General features: G+C 49.8%; 1 protein-coding gene across 1 annotated transcript in view; it reads right to left on the bottom strand.

The window, feature by feature from the left end:
- Positions 1-18,925, bottom strand: part of LOC119970309 (A disintegrin and metalloproteinase with thrombospondin motifs 19-like) — a 650,870-nt gene that overhangs the window by 313,063 nt on the left and 318,882 nt on the right. The window lies entirely within an intron of this gene.

The following is an 18,925-nucleotide window of genomic DNA, read 5'->3' as shown; positions in this document are numbered from 1 at the left end:
AAAGGTGAAGATCTCCAAGTTGCATTCTGCATTGTCCTGCTCCTCCAGAAGCAGCACTGCACCAGTACCTCACCAATAGATTTGGCCGTACATTAAATGAAGGGTGTGGAATTGTGGTACTTACCCACTAAACATGTCTGAAAAAAATTAAGATTAGTGCATTCAGGTGTATGTAAATTCTTACTGGCATGGTAAGTCATAATTATTGCCATACAACCTGGAAAGCACTGAAAATTTAACTTAACAAGTTTGGAGTCTCATTAATTGAGAATGTAATTATTATTGAAGATTTGCTTTAAATTAAAAATATTATTTCTTAAATTTCCTTTCTGCTACTTGTTATCCCGCCCTACTCAGATCCCTTGATTTTGGGGGTTAAAATGATCCCCCCTGTGTTTCTGAGTGAGGATTTTTCAATTTAATTGGTTGAACAGACACACTGGACACAATTTAATACTGGCTCATTTAAAAATGCATTTGCAGGATTCTCCCGAATTCTCCCGGTGCCAAGTACCCAACGGCCGCACCTGGAGACCTCGCCAGGGCACCGTCCATTACTGGTTTCCACAAAGGTGGACCAGTCGTAATGGCTCCTCGGCAGGTCTTTCCAGGCATTGGAGGATCCTGGGTGGTCAGCGGAAGGGAAGGCTGGTACTCCGGAACTCCCTCTGGCACCAGGAACCTTGGAACTGCCAGCCCAGCACCTTGGCACTGGATGGATGCCCAGGTGGTACTTCCAGGGTGGCATTGGAAGGGTGACCATGTCCCTGGCTGGTATTGCCAGGGATCGATGCCCGGGGAGGTGGGGGAGGTTGGGGGGGGGGGGGGGGGGGGGGAGCGGCAGTGAGATGGTGTTCCCGGAGTCCTTCCTGAGGTTGGGGAAGGAGATACGGAGGTGCCCAAAAGGGGAGAAGGGTTGAAAGGGGGAGAAAGATCAGGGCAACCAGACAGAATGGCACCCCGATCTGCTGAGGAGCCTTTCCTGTTGGGCTTGCCAGCAGAAAATTATAAGTGCGGCCTCAGCAAAGAGAAAGTACCCAAGGCCACAACAAACCTGCAAAGTGCCGTTGAGTAGCGGGGTGTTTCTTGGTGCTGCAACCATTGAGAAACACCCCGCTGTCTGCAACCAAAATTGGACATAGAATTTTTCTGGTTAAATTGCACCCAGTGTTGCTTGGCCTGTTCATACATATTCCAGATCCCCAGTAGAGGGTAACCTTCTGAGAGGACTTTTAGTAACTTTCACTCAAAAGTCCAAAATATGTCTGTGGGCATCTGTTAGCATAATGAACGCCATCGCTTTGCCACTGACCCCAAATCAGGATCATAATAAAACTGCAATTTTACAAATTAATTTATGGGATATGGTGATCGCTGGCCATCCCTAGCTGCCCTTCAGATGGTGGTGGTGAGCTGTCCTCTTGAACCGTTGCTGTCCCTGATGTGTAGGTACACCCACGGTGCTGTTACGGAGAGAATTCAAAGATTTGAAGGGGAAACTCCAGGTGGTGCTGTTCCCAGGTATCTGCTGCTGTTGTTCGAAGCTGGTGGTTATGGGTTTGGAAGGTGGCTGCCTGAGGAACCTTGGTGAGTTCCTGCAGTGCATCGTGTAGATGGTACACATGGGGGCTATCACTGTTTTTCGATAGTGGAGGATTGAATACTTGTGATAGCAATAGCAATCAAGTGGGCTGCTTTGTCCTGGATGGTGGCGAACATGAATGTTGTTGGAACTGCACTCATCCAGGTAAGTAGAGTGTATTCCATTACACTCTGACTTGTGCGTTGTAGATGATGGACCAGCTTTGGGGGAAGGGGGGTTAAGAGGTGAGTTACTCACCACAGAATTTCTAGCTTTTGACCTGATCTGGTAGCCACAGTATTTATATGGCTAGTCCAGTTTCATCTCAATGGTAACCCGCAGGATGTTAATAGTTACGGGTTCAGCGATGGTAATGCCATTGAATGTTAAGGGGCGATGATTAGATCCTCTCTTGTTGTAGATGGTCATTGCCTGGCACTTGTGTGGCATGAATGTTACTTGCAACTTGTCAGCCCAAGCCTTCCCATTGACTACATTGATTCCCATTGACTACAGTTTTGCGAGGGCTTCTTGATGCCATACTCGGTCAAATGCTGTCTTGATGTCAAGGGCAGTCACTTTCACCTCACCTCTGGAATTCAGCACTTTCGTTCATGTTTGAACCAAGGCTGTAATGAGGTCAGGAGCTGAGTGATGCTGGCAGAACCCAGGCTGAGCGCTCGTGAGCAGGTTATTGTGGCAGGGATGAGTGGTGAGGAAAGAGGCTCCCCACATCACAGGCCAGGTGCCAGTCACTGATGGGGACACGAAGACTGTGCAGACAAAGTCATCTTGAAGGGGCTGAGGGAGGGGGGGGGGGGGGTCATGTGGCATGGTAGCACAGTGGTTAGCACTGTTGCTTCACAGCACCAGGGATTCACGGCTTGGGTCACTGTCTGCGGAGTCTGCGCATTCTCCCCGTGTCTGCGTGGGTTTCCTCCGGGTGCTCTAGTTTCCTCCCACAAGATCCGAAAGATGTGCTTGTTAGGTAATTTGGACATTCTGAATTCTCCCTCAGCGTACCCAAAACATGCACCGGAGTGCGGCGACTAGGGGATTTTCACAGTAACTTCATTGCAGTGTTAATGTAAGGCTATTTGTGACAATAAAGATTATTATTATTAGCAATGTGACTACCCCTTTTTCATTCCTGAGCTCTATTTACAAAGCTTCATTTGATGCCCCCTCCGATATTTCATCTCTCCTTACTGCAGTAACTAAATCCTTAACTAATAAGCAATGCCTCCTCCTCTTTTACCCTCTCCCGTGTGTCACCTGAAGATTCTATATCCTGGCGCCTAGATCAATTCCGGGTGAACCGTCTAGTTTCATTCCTTTGTGTTCTCTCTCTAGCGGTTAAATGCAACTGTGTGGCTTGCTGGTCCGTATCAGAGGGATTTAAGAGTCAACCACATTGCTGTGGGTTTGGAGTCACATGTAAGCCAGACCAGGTAAGGATGGCAGGTTGCCTTCCCTGAAGGGCATACTTGAACCAGTTGAGTTCACGCCAATTGCCAATGGTTGCAGGGTGATCGTTAAATATTTTATCTATTGAGTTTAAATTCCACAATTTGCCATGCTGTGATTTGAAGCCATGCCCCAGAGGATTACCCTGTGTCTCTGGATTACTAGTTCAGCGATAATAACACTGTGCCACTGCCTCCTCCTTACTCCTTTTAAATATTGGAGGTGAATTTCCTCAGCAACAACTTGCATTTATATGGCCCCTCCAAACAAACTCGAGACAATGACTGGTCTGTTGTCATAATGTCAGTAGAGTTTGGTGGAAACACATAAGAGCAGGGCTTCAACTAAATTTCTGCCCCAAATTGCCACAGCCAAAGATGAGAGACCACACAGAATGTCACTTGCCAAATAGCCTTGCTGGCACTGAAAAATGTAACTTTGCATTCATTGAGAATTTAATGTCGAAAGTTCTGAATATTTTGAATGGATATTAATGCAGAGTTTATTAAGTAGTAATTAATGAAGAACAAGCATATTTACTCAGGATTCATTTATTCCGTCACATATTGTGTTAATTTCCCCGATATAAAGATGGTGTTAAAGCACCAAAAATAGAAAAGAGAGTTTTAGTGGAGCTGGATCTATTAGTCACAAGAAAGAGGCAATTGATGAACACTAACTCACATTTGTCACATCAAAGCTCTTTATTGAAGGTGCAGGCAGACACGTCTCGCCATGGTGGAAACTGCAGAACTGCAAACAGTTTTACAGAAATGTGCAGAACCAATTTGCATGGACTGTAGATAATGCAGCTAGATTGGTTTACAATTACTGATATGTGTGAAGGTCCTTGGAAGACGTGTGTGACAAGGCTCTCATTTGTACCTTGATGGAGTGTTCAAGTTAAGCATGAGAAAGCATAAGCTTTTGTTAGGACTTGGCATGGGCAAACAAGAGATGTGGAACAGATTACCAGGCAACACTGCACCATGAAATCCTGGGCGATCTGCAGCATGTTTGACACAGTCAGGCAATCCTGATAGATTTTGTTTAAGTGTGTCATTGCATTATGCTTCTGATGCCTTTTCGTGCAGCCAGTGTTCACAATGCTGACCCTGGTTACCAGCTGCTGGCATGAATGGTGTAATGTTGCCCTCTGGGGAGGATGCCTGGAAATGCCAAACATGGCAGTTCCCCTCCCACCTATTTACTAGAGCATCACATCAGTAAACAGGATTTTGGGTGCTGTACCACTCCACTGCTTGTCTACAGAATTATTTCTGTGCATTTCTTCTATCTATATCTGCAATGTGTCAGGAAGGGACAACACTGGTATTTAGATGGTTAAATAAGTTGTAGGCAATGGCATTTGACCAGGCACCTAAAAGCAGCACCTTAGATAATGTACACACAATATGGTGACAAGAGATTCTCGAGATGCTGCTGTATTTTGGAATTTAATCAAACAATGTTCTAGTTTGTGTGGGGTTGCAGCATTTGTAATGGAAGACAGTCGTACTAACATCCTCAAACTCAGCATTTGTGATCTTGGGGAAACAACTGATCCAAAATAAACTATCTTCATTTCTGTTCCCAGTTTCAGCACAGAGCAAAGACAAACAAAGAGGAGATAAGAAATAAGAGCTGGAGTAAGCCACTCAGGCCTTTGAGGCTGCTCTGACATATAAGGTCATGGCTGATTGTCTATCTCAACTTCCTGAATTATCTCTATATCCCTCAGCACCCAGAAATCTACTGATCTCTGTCCTGAATACACTCAACAGCTGAGCACTCGCAGCACCCTGGGGTGGAGAATTCCAAAGATTCACAGGCATTGACTGAAGAAAAGTCTTGATCCTTATTTCATTCTTAAATTACCAAGTCCTTATTCTGAGATTGTTACACCTCATTTTAGACTTCCAGCCCAAGAGAAGCATTCTTCCAACTTGTATCATGTAAAGTCCCTTAAGGATTTTATGGGGGCGGTTGTCCCAAATGGAGCCCAAGTGTTCGCGCCGTCATGAACGCTGTCGCGTTTCACGACGGCGCGAACCCGGCCTAGGTATGACCCATTCTGTCCCCCAGAGGGGGCCAGCACGGCGCTGGAGCGGTTCACGCCGCTCCAGCCTCCCTTCCCGGTGCCAAATGGGTGCTGTGCCAACCCGCACATGCGCAGTTGGGCCGCGCCAACCTGCGCATGTGGGGGGACTTCTTCCACGCGCCGGCCCCGACTCAACATGGCGTCGGTGTTCAGGGGCCGGCCGAGCAGGAAAGTAGGCCTAGGGGGGGGGGAGGCTGGCCCGCCGATCGGTGGAACCCGCTCACAGACCAGACCCACCGGAGGCCCCCCCCCTCGGGGACGGAGCCTCCTTCCTCCCCACAGGCTGCCCCCCGACCGTTCGCGCAGAGTTCCCGCTGGCAGCAACCAGGGGTGAACGGCGCCGGCGGGACTCTGTCGTATCCGCGCGGCCGCTTGGCCCATCCGTGCCGGAGAATCGGCGGCCCCGCGGATTCCAGCGGCCCGCCACGCCGCAGATGGCGCCGATTTTCCGCACCTCGGAGAATCTCGCACCAGTGTCGGGGCATTGTGGCACAGTTGCGGCGATTCTCCCACCTGGGGCGGGGCTCGGAGAATCGGCCCCGAGATATTTAATTTAGATCGTATCTTGTTCTCCTGGGTTACAGGTTTTAATGCAGGCTTCTGGAACACTGTGTAATATTTTGATCAGATAGTTCAGTCTTCTCAGTTCGACATTTATTTCAACGATTTCAGGATGCAGACATCCTGGCACACTCATCGGCATCCAGAAATTTCAAAGTGCTTCTTCAGATGAAGGGTTGGCTATTGGACGACAAGGTTTATCCACTGATGTCATGCCTAATGACGCCTGTGCGGAGGCCCCAAAATGGGGCGGAGAACCGTTATAACAACGTCCATGCAGCAAGCAGGAGTGTCATCGAACGGCGCATCAGCATCCTCAAGATGCACTTCTGATGCCTGGGCCACTCTGGTGGTGCTGTCTAATATAGCGTTGGTTTCCTCCGGGTGCTCCGGTTTCCACCCACAAGTCCCGAAAGACATGCTGTTCGGTGAATTGGACATTCTGAATTCTCCCACAATGTACCCGAACAGGCGCCGGAGCGTGGTGACTGGGAGATTTTTACAGTAACTTAATTGAAGTGTTAATGTAAGCCTACTTGTGACACTAATAAAGGTTATTATTATTTAGGAGTCCCTATGCCCTCACACCGAGGCCTGATAAACATAGTTGGAGATTACAACCCAGAATGCTATCCCAAATATCTGTTGGAACGTGACATAATTAGGTTTTGATCTTGCTTCTGAACATTTCATCATTTACAGCCCTCATCTTTATTGGTGTTTCAATTGCCTTTATATTCTTATTCGTTATAATCAGTTCTATCACAGGAAATTTAATACATTTGTGATAACCCACATGTGATTTGATGTCACTGGTAAAAGTATCTGTGCTTTGCATTGATTATGAGAGATTTGTCCAGTTGCATGCAGATTTTGCCGTTTGTTGTCCTGTTGACTGTATCAGTAATTAATAGAGCTGGAAAACAGACATTGAAACTAGCCTGAATGTCTCCTGTAGGAATATATAATACTTTAATTCTCAAAAGGCTACATTATGTGCTTAATAGCTTCCTGACTGCTCTTATTTGAAATGACTGCTGAAATTGTTATGTCAGTTTTAGAGCCTGAAGTCTGGAAAGTGCATTTGTAAATTGATTGTTTTGTATGTAACTTTTTTTTCCTGTCTTTTATCTGGATTTACTTTTATCTTGCGTGTGATGGTCTTTAAAGTAAAATATAAAATTTAAAAACACCATGGGCTGTTTTTTCCATTTCTGAGACTAAGGGCGGAATTCTCCGGAAGGCCCGACGCCGTTGTGAAACCTGGAGAGGTTCACGACGGCGTCGGAAGCCTCTCCCGGCCCCCTATTCTCCCCTACTCGGGGGGGATAGGCGGGCCGTACCGGGAAACTCGGCGGCTGGGCCTTGTCCCTGGCTTCAAGGCCCGTCGCGCCAAGAATGACGCCGCGGCGGTGCCTAATGACGTCAGCCGCGCATGCGCGGGTTGGACAGCTCAAACCCGTACATGCGCGGTTGCCGTCTTTCCCCTCAGCCGCCCCGCAAGACGTGGCGGCTTGATCTTGCGGGGCGGCGGAGGGGAAAGAGTGCGTCCCCTTGAGACACCGGCCCGACGATCGGTGGGCACCGATCGCAGGCCAGTCCCCTCCCGAGTACGGTCGTGGTGCTCGATCCCCGATTCGTCCCCCACGAGGCCCCGCACTTACCTGGCGCGCCATGTTCACGACAGCAGCGACCTGGGGTGAAATTCTCCCCTACCCGGCGGTGCGGGAGGTCCCGGCTTAGCGGAGTGGCACAAACCACTCCGGCGTCGGGCCTCCCCAAATTCCGCACCTTTAGAGGCCAAGCCCTCCCATTGAGGGGCTAGGCCTGCGCCGGAGCAGTTGGCACCACACCGACTGGCGCCAAAACCGGCAACATCAGCCTTTGACGCCCGCCGCCCGGTGCTGGGGCTGTCCGAAAGGCCTTCGCCGGTTTGCGCATGTGCCGGTGCATCAGCTGCCGCTGACGTCACCAGCGGCACATGTGCGCTGGGGGATTCTCTTCCACCTCCGCCATGGTGGAGGCCGTGGCGGCGGCGGAAGAAAAAGAGTGTCCCCACGGCACTGGCCCGCCCGCCAATCGGTGGGCCCCGATCGCGGGACTGGTCACTGTGGGGGCACCCCCCGTGGTCCGATCGCCCTGCCCCCCCCCAAGGACCCCGGGGGCCTGCTCGCACCGCCAATCCCACCGGCACAGATGTGGTTCAAACCACGGCGGCGGGATTGGCCTCTCAGCGGCGGGACTTCGGCCCATGCGGGCCAGAGAATAACGGCAGCACAGAAACCCGTAGCCTCCCGTGAGCCCCCACCATTCTCCGAGGCGGGTGGCGGGATTGGCGGCACGCCGACTTTTTGCTGGTGTGTGAATTCTGGACATGGCGGGGGCGGGATTTTCGGCAGCCCCGGGCGATTCTCCGACCCTGTGGGGGGTCGGAGGATTTCGCCCCAGGTGTGGTTGCCGCCGTCGTGAACAGGTCGGGAACGGCAGGCCGCTCGGCCCATTTGGGTCGGTGAATCGCGCCCACCCATTGTGGTTGCATAGAATCACGGCCTAAGTGTTGACTCCAGATCAGGATTCGTGGACTTCCACGACAGCAAAAAAAACCCCGCAGCTGGACCGATTCAGCGACTGTTGAGGGGCTAGCGTGGGCACCACATGGAACACAATCGATTCCAATGAGAAATGGTCTGGGATTCGCCGGATTCATGATGGACACTCAGGAGGCTGACAAGCTGCAGCTGTAAATACACACTTCACTGCCCACACACATCATCCCAGCCAACAAGATGGCAGCAAGGAGAGCAGCCCCAAGATTCACCAACGCTGAGCTGGAGACTCTCTTGGACGTGGTGGAGGAGAGGTGGTTGACCCTGTAACCTTGCCTGGGAAGGAGGCTGTCAGCTGCCGCCATTCATCGTGCCTGGGCGCAGATGGCAGAAGCAGTCAGCGCCAACAACACTGTCTGGACCGGCCAACAGTACCGGCAAAAACTGCACAACCTCCTCAGAGTGACAAGGGTGAGTAGGCAGCACTGTGCCCCTGGCACTAACCGTGTCCCCCACACACATAACCCGGAGGTTGGCTAAACCCCCACCCTGTACCACATGCGGGTACCCATGATCGGATGCCCTAATCACTGAGGCCACCAGCTACCCACCCCCTGGGCTGCATGCATCGGACTGTCTAACACTGTCGTTTTCTGTTTGCCCCCCTCTGCTCCCAACGGAGAAGGCCGCCCATAACCCCCGGGAGCGGGAGAAAAATGGAGGGGAACCGTTGGGCCTGCGGCTCCTGACCATCACAGAGTAGAGGGCCTTGGGCGTGGTCGGCAGCCCAAAGTAAACAAAAGTCGCCGGGGTGGAGTTCAGCCGCGGATGAGGAAGTGAGACCATACTGAGTTTTGGTTTCCTGTGACATCGTGTCTCAACACCCCCACTCCCAAACACCACCCCCTCACCCTCACCACCCCCTTGCCCCTGCTCACCCTGGCCCGGGGTCTAATCTTACGTCTTGTCTTGTGTCTTGCAGTATCTGCTGGAGATGGGGCGGGACCATTCAGTGTCTCCCGTCCCCAGCCAATGACACAGCTGGAGCTCCCCCCGTGAGCCGAGGACTGAGGACGAGAACAGCTTGGATGGCAGCCCTTGACCTGAGATGCAGGACACCCCGGAGCTCGAGTCTGAGGATGACACAGATTTCCCGTCACAGCTGTCTCCAACACCCTCACCTCGGTTGGGCACTTTAGTAAAGAGACGCCTGTGGCACTATCTGGTGTCTACTACACAAGTGATCTGGTACATCAGGTGGAGGTAGGACCACTCGAGGGGCGGAGGGGTGAGGGGGGGGGGGGGGGGGTCAGAGGGCAGGCTTTCCCCAGAACTAGCTGCCGTCCAGATGGGTTTCGAGCTTCTGGAATGGACAGTCCCATCGATTGTGGAGATGCAGTCGTAGAGCCAGGGAATACAATGCGGGAATGTTGCTGAGCATCCACTAACTGCAGGTGCAGTTGGAAGAGTCCAACCGCATGCAGGAGCAGAAGGTGGTGCCGACCATGCATGCCACACAGCTCAACTCCGCACAGATGGCATCCACGGCGGAGCCATTGGGGGCGATGGATTTGGCTGTGCATCAGCATGTCCAAGGCTTGGGTCATTCTGTGAAGGTGCAGACTGAGGCCCAGGACAGGACTGCCACCACATAGGCAACCATGTGCCAGAGCCACCTGGAAATTGCAGCAGAGCCCTTGAGTGTGGCCCAGTCACAGCAGGCCATGGTTGGGAACGTCGACGGCATTTCCCAGGTGCTGGCCGACGTGGTACAGACACAGAGGGAAGTGGCCCAGTCCCTGATGACGCAGTCACTGACTGATGTGACACAGACCCATAAGGTGGTGGCACAGTCAATGGGTGACGTGGAGCAGTCCATGACAGAGATGGTCCACTCCCTGTGCTCCTGGGCCGTCAGCATGCAGACACTGGGGAACCTCAGGGGATAGCTCCGTTCGCACACCCATCCCATTGAGAAGCCGGGGGCCATCAGGCACCCCGAGGGAGGAGCAGTTGATGGGGCCCATGCCTGTGATGCATGCAATGGAGGAGCCAGAACACTGCAATATGTCCGACTCCACCACTCCAGTCCCTGGTGCATCTGGTGGGCAGAACTGGGTAGCACCATGCACCTGGGACGGCTGAGCAGCAGCCGGGCCCATCCAGGCCAAGAAGACGGCTGCTAATAGGGACCCAGGTCGCAGGACGGGTATCACAGCAGGCCGCCTCCACTCCTGCGGTACCGTCTGGGGATCCACCAAGACGTAATGTAAGGTCAGAAAGTTAGGCACCAGTTATGTTGGCACAGATGCAGGGCATAATTCAGTTACAGGGGATTGGGCACAAATCTGTATATACGCTGGCACATTAAACACCTGTTACCACTGCTTTAACCTGTCAGATGGGTGTGTGGGGTGGGCTGGTCAGAGAGGGGGTGAGAGTGAGGGGGAGGGGGAGAGGAATGGGCAAACATTTTGGGTGGTCTGGGCTCCCCACCCCCTTCCCTGCACAAACACCCCCCGACAAACCCCTCCACCAGGGATTCGATGCGACCGTGTGATGGAATGACCAGTTCGCATGCAGGGATCACGCAGTGACGCTGAAAGTGCTACCGTGGGCAGGAGCCAGACGTTGTCAAATGAAGCGGACCACCAGAGCTCATCTCAGAGCGGATTGTCATCATCCTCCATTCCATGGACCAGACCCAGTGTTACTGACAACCTAGGGCCCCCACCCCGTGGTGTGGCAGGTAGGTATCATGGAGGGGGTGCAGGCGGGGCTGGCTGGCTGGCCAGGGAAGGGATGTGCGGGTGGAGAGCGGCATCCATGCCCCTGGTCAGTATTCCCCCCACACCCCCAGTCGGTGAACCACGATGTGTTTAGAGCATCCCGTGCGCATTGGCCCTGTGCACATGTCGTGTGGCCTCCCGTGCCTGCCTGGGCCCATGTCCTGCCCCTCCCCGGCATCCTCCTCATCAGACGAGGCCTGCCATTCATCCACCTCCTCCAGCATGTCGCCCTTCTGCTGCTCGATGTTGTGGAGGACACAGCAGGCCACAATGATGCAGGCGGCCCTGTCAGTGTCATAGTACCTGGACCACCTCCAGAAAGGTCCAGGAACCTGAACTTCATCTTGAGGAAATCGAAGCATCGCTCGATCAAGGACCTCGTTGCGGCTTGTGCTTTGTTGTAGCTGGTCTTGGCATTGGTCTGTGGCCTCTAGATAGGCATCATGAGCTATGACCGCAGTGGATAACCCCTGTCACCCAGGAGCCAACCCCCCCCCAGCCGATGGGGCATCTCGAACATGTCAAGAATCGGCGAGTATGCCAGGATGAAGGTGTCGTGCACACTGTCCAGGTATCGGGCACAGACATGCCTGATGTGCAGCTGATGGTCACATATCAGCTGCATGTTCATTGAGTGGAACCTCTTTCAGTTTATGGAGAACAGTCTGTCATCTGCAGGTGCTCGTAGGGTGACATGCATGCTGTCGATCACCCCCTGACCCGGGGCATGTCGGCGATGACGGGGAACGCCGCCGTCTGGGCATCCTGGTGGGCTAGGTCCACATGGAAATGGATGTATTGAGACACCTGGGCATATAGGGATCGATGACGGCGTGGATGCACCTGTGCAACGAGGTCGTGAGATCCCAGACAGGTCCCCACTCGTCACCTGGAAGATCCCGTTGCGTAAAAGTTCAGGGCGACCATCATCTTGATGGCCAACGGGAGCAGGTGTCCTCCCCCCCATATACCCACCCCCCTGGTGCCAGATGCACCATGATCTGGCAGATTTGTTTTCTGTGACAGTTAATAGCTACTGAAGTGCAATAGCATTAGAGATCTTAATGGTTTTATTTCAGGTAATGTTGAGCAATGATACTTTCTCCAGAAATTGAGTTCAAGAAAAAAGAATGAGTTGCTCGACGGTGACTTGTTGCTAGTTTGATAACTTCTTTCCACTGGGTTCTTACCTCCAGCCGTTAATTCAATTTGAAAACAGAACAAAGTGCAGAGCTTAATATGTATTGTAAAAATACATCTAGCTCTGAAAAAGCAAAATGCTTTTTGATTCATTTAAAAGGCATACAGTTTGGTGTTTAGTTTAGCCAATGTTTTGTGCTGTGTTGAACTAAGGTTATGCATTTGGACATGTTCAATCATCCACATGTATCAGGAATTCATGAACAATTCCATTGGTTTTGTATTGTTTACTAAGTACTTGTAACAGTTTCATAACCGAACTGGATAATTTGAGGTTGTTTCATGCCCATCTCTCATAGAGACCATTATGTACTGCAAAAATATCCCATCATCCTGAGGCAGTTGTTGGACACTACATCACGATTCTTTTCCCGTATTTCCCCCTAAACTCTCAAACATCATATGATTTTCCTTTCTTCACCACCTCCTTTTAGTTTAATATATCTTTAAAGCCCGTGCTGAGCACTGCTCAAGCCACTAACCCTGATTGACCTCATTTTCTGTCCTCTGCACTGTTCAGTATATTAGAATGCTTGAAATCTGAAATACTCAGCCAGCATCTGTGTAAGGAGAAATAATATTAACATTTCAGGTCGCTGACCTGCAGATGTTAAGGCTGTAGTAAGTTTTTTGCAAGTACGGATGCAGGGAAAGGGGGAGGAGGAGGAAAGAACAAAACGGGGAAATAAGAATACTGGTCCAAACTGGTCTTGTGTACTTCAAAATGAAACATCATTAAAAGCTGGGAAATAAGAATTCTGGGCCGAACTTTTTTTTTTCACTATTGGAGGGTGGAAGGCAGCATGGTTAAAGGACAAAAGGAATGATGGTACAAGGTAAAAGGAGGTTGGACAAGTAAAGAAACAAAAGATAGGTCGAGAGGAGGTGCACATAGGAAAAGCAGAATCCTCACCAGCACTGCTGTAGATTTCAGAAGTTAGATCCTGTAGAGGGTGGCAGAGCGGCGATGCTGATTGGCTGTTGTGGGGAGTGATTTGCCTCAGGTGCAGTCACTGTGACTAGAAGGAGCTCTCAGTGAGGATAGACTGCAGGGACAAGTTGAAAGCTGCTGTCGGGGAGTGAGAAAATCGGGTAAGCTTTTTTTTCAGTAATTGTCAAGTGGATGAATGAAAGGAATGGCAGAGAGGGCAGTGCAATGTTCCTCCTGCGGGATGTTCGAGATGAGGGACACCCGTCAATGGCCCTGTTGAGTTCACCTGTGGGATGTGCACCCATCTCCAGCTCCTCAAAGACCCTGTCAGGGAACTAGAGCTGGAGCTGGATGAACTGAGGATCATTCGGGAGGCAGAGTCGGTAACAGATAGAGGCTACAGGGATGTAGTTACCCCTAAGAATGAAGGTAGCTGGATGACGTTTAAAAGGAGAGGGAAGAAGCAGTCAGTGCAGGGATCCCCTGCGGTTGTTCCCCTCAATAACAGGTATACTGTTTTGGATACTGTTTGGAGGGGGAGGGGGGGGGGGGGAGGTAAGTCACGGTGACCAAGTCTCTGGCACTGAGTCTGTCCCTATGGCTCAGAAGGAAAGGGGGGAGAGCAGGAGAGCATTAGTTATTGGAGACTCTATAGTTAGAGGTACAGATAGGCGGTTCTGTGGCAACGATAGAGGCTCACGGTGGTTTGTTGCCTCCCGGGTGCCAAGGTACGTGACGTCTCTGATCGTGTTTTCAGGATCCTTGAGGGGGAGCAACCACAAGTCATGGTACACATTGGTACCAACGACATAGGTAGGAAAAAGGGTTGGGGATGTAAAACAGGAATTCAGGGAGCTAGGGTGGACACTGAGAGCCAGGACAGACCATGTTGTCATCTCTGGTTTGCTGCTAGTGCCGCGTGTGAGCAAGGTGAGGAACAGGGAGAGAGTGCAGTTTAACACGTGGCTACAGGGATGGTGTAGGAGGGAGGGTTTCAGTTACTTAGATAATTGGAGCACATTCTGGGGAAGGTGGGACTTGTAGAAATGTGACGGGTTACACATGAACCAGAGGGGCACCAATATCCTGGGAGGGAAATGTGCTATAGCTCTTCGGCGGTGTTTAAACTAATTTGGCAGGGGGATAGGAAACTGATTTGTAGTCTGGAAGTTGAGGGGAGTGCAGTACTGAGGAAGGTATCAAGGTCACAAGAGTGGACCTGCAGGCAGTAAGGTGGTTTGATATTTGTCTACTTCAATGCGAGGGGCATCAGGAATAAGGTTGGTGAGCTTGAAGCATAGATTGGTACCTGGGACTATGATATTGTGGATAGACAGGGGCAGGAATGGTTGTTGGAGATTCCGGGGTTTAGATGTTTCAGTAAGATTAGAGAAGGTGGTACAAGAGGTGGAGGAGTAGCATTGTTAATCAAGGATAGTTTAATGGCTGCAGAAAGGCAGTTTGAGGAGGATCTGTCCACTGAGGAGGATCTGTCCACTGAGGTAGTGTGGGCTGAAGTTAGAAATAAGAAAGGAGCAGTCACTTTGTTAGGAGTTTTCTATAGACCCCCAAATAGTAATAGCGATGTGGAGGAAAAGATTGCAAGGCAGATTTTGGATAGGTGCGGTAGTCACAGGGTAGTTGTCATGGGTGACTTTAACTTTCTAAATATTGATTGGAACCACTATAATTCAAATACTTTGGATGGGGCTGTTTTTATCCAGTGTGTGCAGGAGGGTTTCCTCACACAATATGTGGATAGACCGACAAGAGGCGGAGCCACATTGGATTTGGTACTGGGTAATGAACCGGGCCAAGTGTTAAATTTGGTTGTGGGAGAGCACTTTGGAGATAGTGACCACAATTCGGTGACTTTCACTATAGCAATGGAGAGGGATAGGAACATATGGCAGGACAAAGTTTATAACTGGGGGAAGGGTGATCACAATGCGATTAGACAAGAATTGGGGAGCATAAGATGGAAACAGGAACTGTCAGGGATAGGCACAATTGAGATGTGGAGCTTCTTCAAGGAGCAAATACTACGTGTCCTTGATATGTATGTCTCTCTCAGGCAGGGAGGAAATGGTCGAGTGAGGGAACCATGGTTTACAAAAGAGTTTGAATGTCTTGTCAAGAGGAAGAAGGGGGCTTATGTAAGGATGAGAAAACAAGGTTCAATTAGGGCACTTGAGGGATAGCTAGGAAGGAGCTCAAGAAAGGGCTCAGGAGAGCTAGGAGGGGGCATGAAAAGTCCTTGGCGGGTAGGATCAAGGAAAACCCCAAGGCTTTTTACTCTTATGTGAGGAATAAAAGAATGACCAAGGTGAAGTTAGAGCTGGTCAAAGACAGTAGTGGGAACGTGTGCATGGTCTGAAGATATAGGAGAGGCCCTAAATGAATACTTTTCTTCAGTGTTCACAAAGGAGAGGGGCGATGTTGCTGAAGTTGCTGAAGAGGATACTGCAATACAGGCTAGTAGGCTGGAGGAGGTAGATATTCAGAAGGAAGATGTGTTAGAAATGTTTGAAGCCTGAGGATAGATAAGTCCCCTGGGCCTGATGGGATATATCCAAGGATTCTTTGGGAGGCGAGGGATGAGATTGTAGAGCCTTTGGCTTTGATCTTTACGTCCTCACTGTCTACAGGAATAGTGCCAGAAGACTGGAGAGAGGTGAATGTTGTTCCCTTGTTCAAGAAAGGGAATAGTTATAACCCTGGGAATTATAAGCCAATTAGCCTCGCTTTGGTCATCGGTAAATTATTGGAAAGGGCCCTGAGGGATAGGATTCATAATCATTTGGAAAGATACAGCTTAATCCAGGATAGTCAGCACGGATTTGTGAGTGGTAAGTCTTGCATCACAAGTCTGATTTAATTCTTTGAGGAGGTAACTAAGTACATAGATGAAGGTAGAGCAGTTGATGTTGTATACATGGATTTTAGTAAGGCCTTTGATAAGGTACCCCATGGTCGGCTCATGCAGAAAGTAAGGAGGCATTGCATAGAGGGAAATTTGGCTGATTGGATCAGTAACTGGCTATCACATAGAAATGATGTGGAGATGCCGGCGTTGGACTGGGGTGAGCACAGTAAGAAGTCTTACAACACCAGGTTAAAGTCCAACAGGTTTGTTTCAAACACGAGCTTTCGGAGCACGGCTCCTTCTTCAGGTGAATGGACCTGAAATGGACCTCCTCCATTCACCTGAAGAAGGAGCCGTGCTCCGAAAGCTCGTGTTTGAAACAAACCTGTTGGACTTTAACCTGGTGTTGTAAGACTTCTCACTGGTATCACATAGAAGACAGAGGGTGGTGGTAGATGGTAAATTTTCATCCTGGAGCCCAGTCACCAGCAGAGTACCACAGGGATCAGTGCTGGGTTCTCTGCTATTTGTGATTTTTATCAATGACTTGGATGATGGAGTTGAAGGCTGGGATAGAAAATTTTCTGATGACGCCAAGATTGGTGGAGCAGTGGATAATGTGGAGGGCTGTTGTAGGCTGCAAAGAGCCATTGATAGGATGCAGAGCTGGGCTGAAAAGTGGCAGTTGGAGTTTAACCCTGATAAGTGTGAGTAGGACAAAGTATTTTGGTAGGACAAATTTGAATGCGGATTACATGGTTAACGGCAGGGTTCTGAAGAATGTGGAGGAACAGAGAGATCTCGGAGTTCATGTCCATAGATCTCTGAAAGTTGCCACCCAAGTGGATAGAGCCGTGAAGTAAGCCTATAGTGTGTTAGCATTTATTAACAGGGTGATTGAGTTTAAGAGCCATGAGGTTATGCTGCAACTGTACAAGACCTTGGTTATTATGGGTAACTTGGAGTATTGTGTGCAGTTCTGGTCACCTCATTATAGGAACGATGTGGAAGCATTGGAAAGGGTGCAAAGGAGATTTACCAGGATGCTGCCTGGATTGGTGGGTGGGTCTTATGAGGAAAGGTTGAGGGAGCTTGGGCTTTTCTCATTGGAGCGAAGGAGGATGAGAGGTGACTTAATAGTGGTATGTAAGATGATGAGAGGGATGGATTGAGTGGATGTTCAGCAACTTTTTCCTCGGGTGGATGTAGCTGTTACAAAGGGGCATAACTATAAGTTTCATGGTGGAAGATATAGGAGGGATGTCAGAGGTAGGTTCTTTACTCAGAGAGCGGTTGGGGCATGGAACGCACTCCCAGCTATGGTAGTGGAGTCGGACGCTTTAGGAACTTTCAGTTATTGGATAGGCATATGGAGTGCACTAGAATGATTGGGAGTAGGTTGATTTAATCTTAGTTTCAGACTAATTTGGCACAACATCGTGGGCCAAAGGGCCTGTACTATGCTGTGCAGTTCTATGTTCTATGATCTATGATAGCGAGCATAGCTGGCTGTAGTCTGAAATTCATGCGTCTGTGTCGGGAGGAGGAAGGAGAGACAGAGAATGTCAGCAAGCTGATGATTCCCTTGACCACCCAATGCCACCAGGCTGCATGGTCACCCTGACTTGTACGACTGCGCCACCCTCAACATAATAATCTTTCTTAGTGTCACAAATAGGCTTACATTAACACTGCAATGAAGTTGTTGTGAAAATCCCCTAGTCGCCACACTCCGGCGCCTGTTTGGGTACATGGAGGGGGAATTGAGAATGGCCAATTCACTTAACAAGCATGTGTTTTGTGGGCGGAAACCGGAGTGACCGAAGGTAACCTACGCAGACACGGGGAGAACGTGCAGACTCCATACAGACAGTGGTCCAAGTCGGGAATCAAAGCTGGGACCCTGGCACTGTGAAGCAACCCCATTCATAAATACTTGTACCAATTCACGCCCTTGTGAGTCCTACTTGAGAGGGCTGGAGCATTGCAGAGGGCTGGTGTATCAGGCTTCCAGCCCATTAATCATATTTAAATCCATGCAGATTGCGGGTTTGCATGGCACTGAGGTGAGGGGTACCTCGCTGCCCCCACCCGCAGGGGACAGGAGCATTGGAACGCTGATGCCGTTTTAGCCTGACAGTTGATTCACGCCGGACTGTGAATCTTGCTGGGAATGCACCCCGCTGACTTGTCACACACACTTTAGATGAAGTCTAGATAAGCCGGTTTTATGTATGAAATTTACTTGCGCTCATTAAGGTAAATGTTGGTGCTGTCGGAAAAGTTTGTATTTCTCAAACTAGGGGCTTTTCACAGTAACTTCATTGAAGCCTACTTGAGACAATAAGCGATTATTATTAATATGTATTGGTCATGCACACAAAGATGGTACTTTGTAATCCATACAACCTCTCTATTAACCTGCTGTGCAATTCCTCACTGTACCAAACGGGTTGCAATTCTCAGCCTTTCTGAACAGTTTCACAAAGTGAAATTGGCAAATTAACAATAACTGTGCCAAATGTGGGGTCAATTTTGTGATATGTCCACTGAGAAATAGATTAATATCCTTCAGATTATCTTCAAATTCGAGCATTCAGAAATCACAGGGCTTTCTTTAAATTTGACTTCTGCCAGAAGGCCAGTTTTTACTGTCAAGGCTAAGGCATGGGACGTTGTGCATGAACGTTTCTGTATATTTTAACAATGCTGTGAGCATTATGTGTGCATGCCAAATTATGGGTACAGACTTAGAGACTGGGTTCTTAACTTACATTTTTAACCTCCCAATGCCTATTCTACAGCACCGTTACCACCATCACTAGTAATGATACCTGGAATACGTAACCATCATGTAATTATAAAGTAGTTGACATATGAAG

This window comes from Scyliorhinus canicula, chromosome 8 (assembly GCF_902713615.1).
Source record: "Scyliorhinus canicula chromosome 8, sScyCan1.1, whole genome shotgun sequence".
Classification (NCBI taxonomy): Eukaryota; Metazoa; Chordata; class Chondrichthyes; order Carcharhiniformes; family Scyliorhinidae; genus Scyliorhinus; species Scyliorhinus canicula.
The sequence above is the reverse complement of the archived record's forward strand: the minus strand, read 5'-3'. Positions and strand labels throughout refer to the sequence as shown.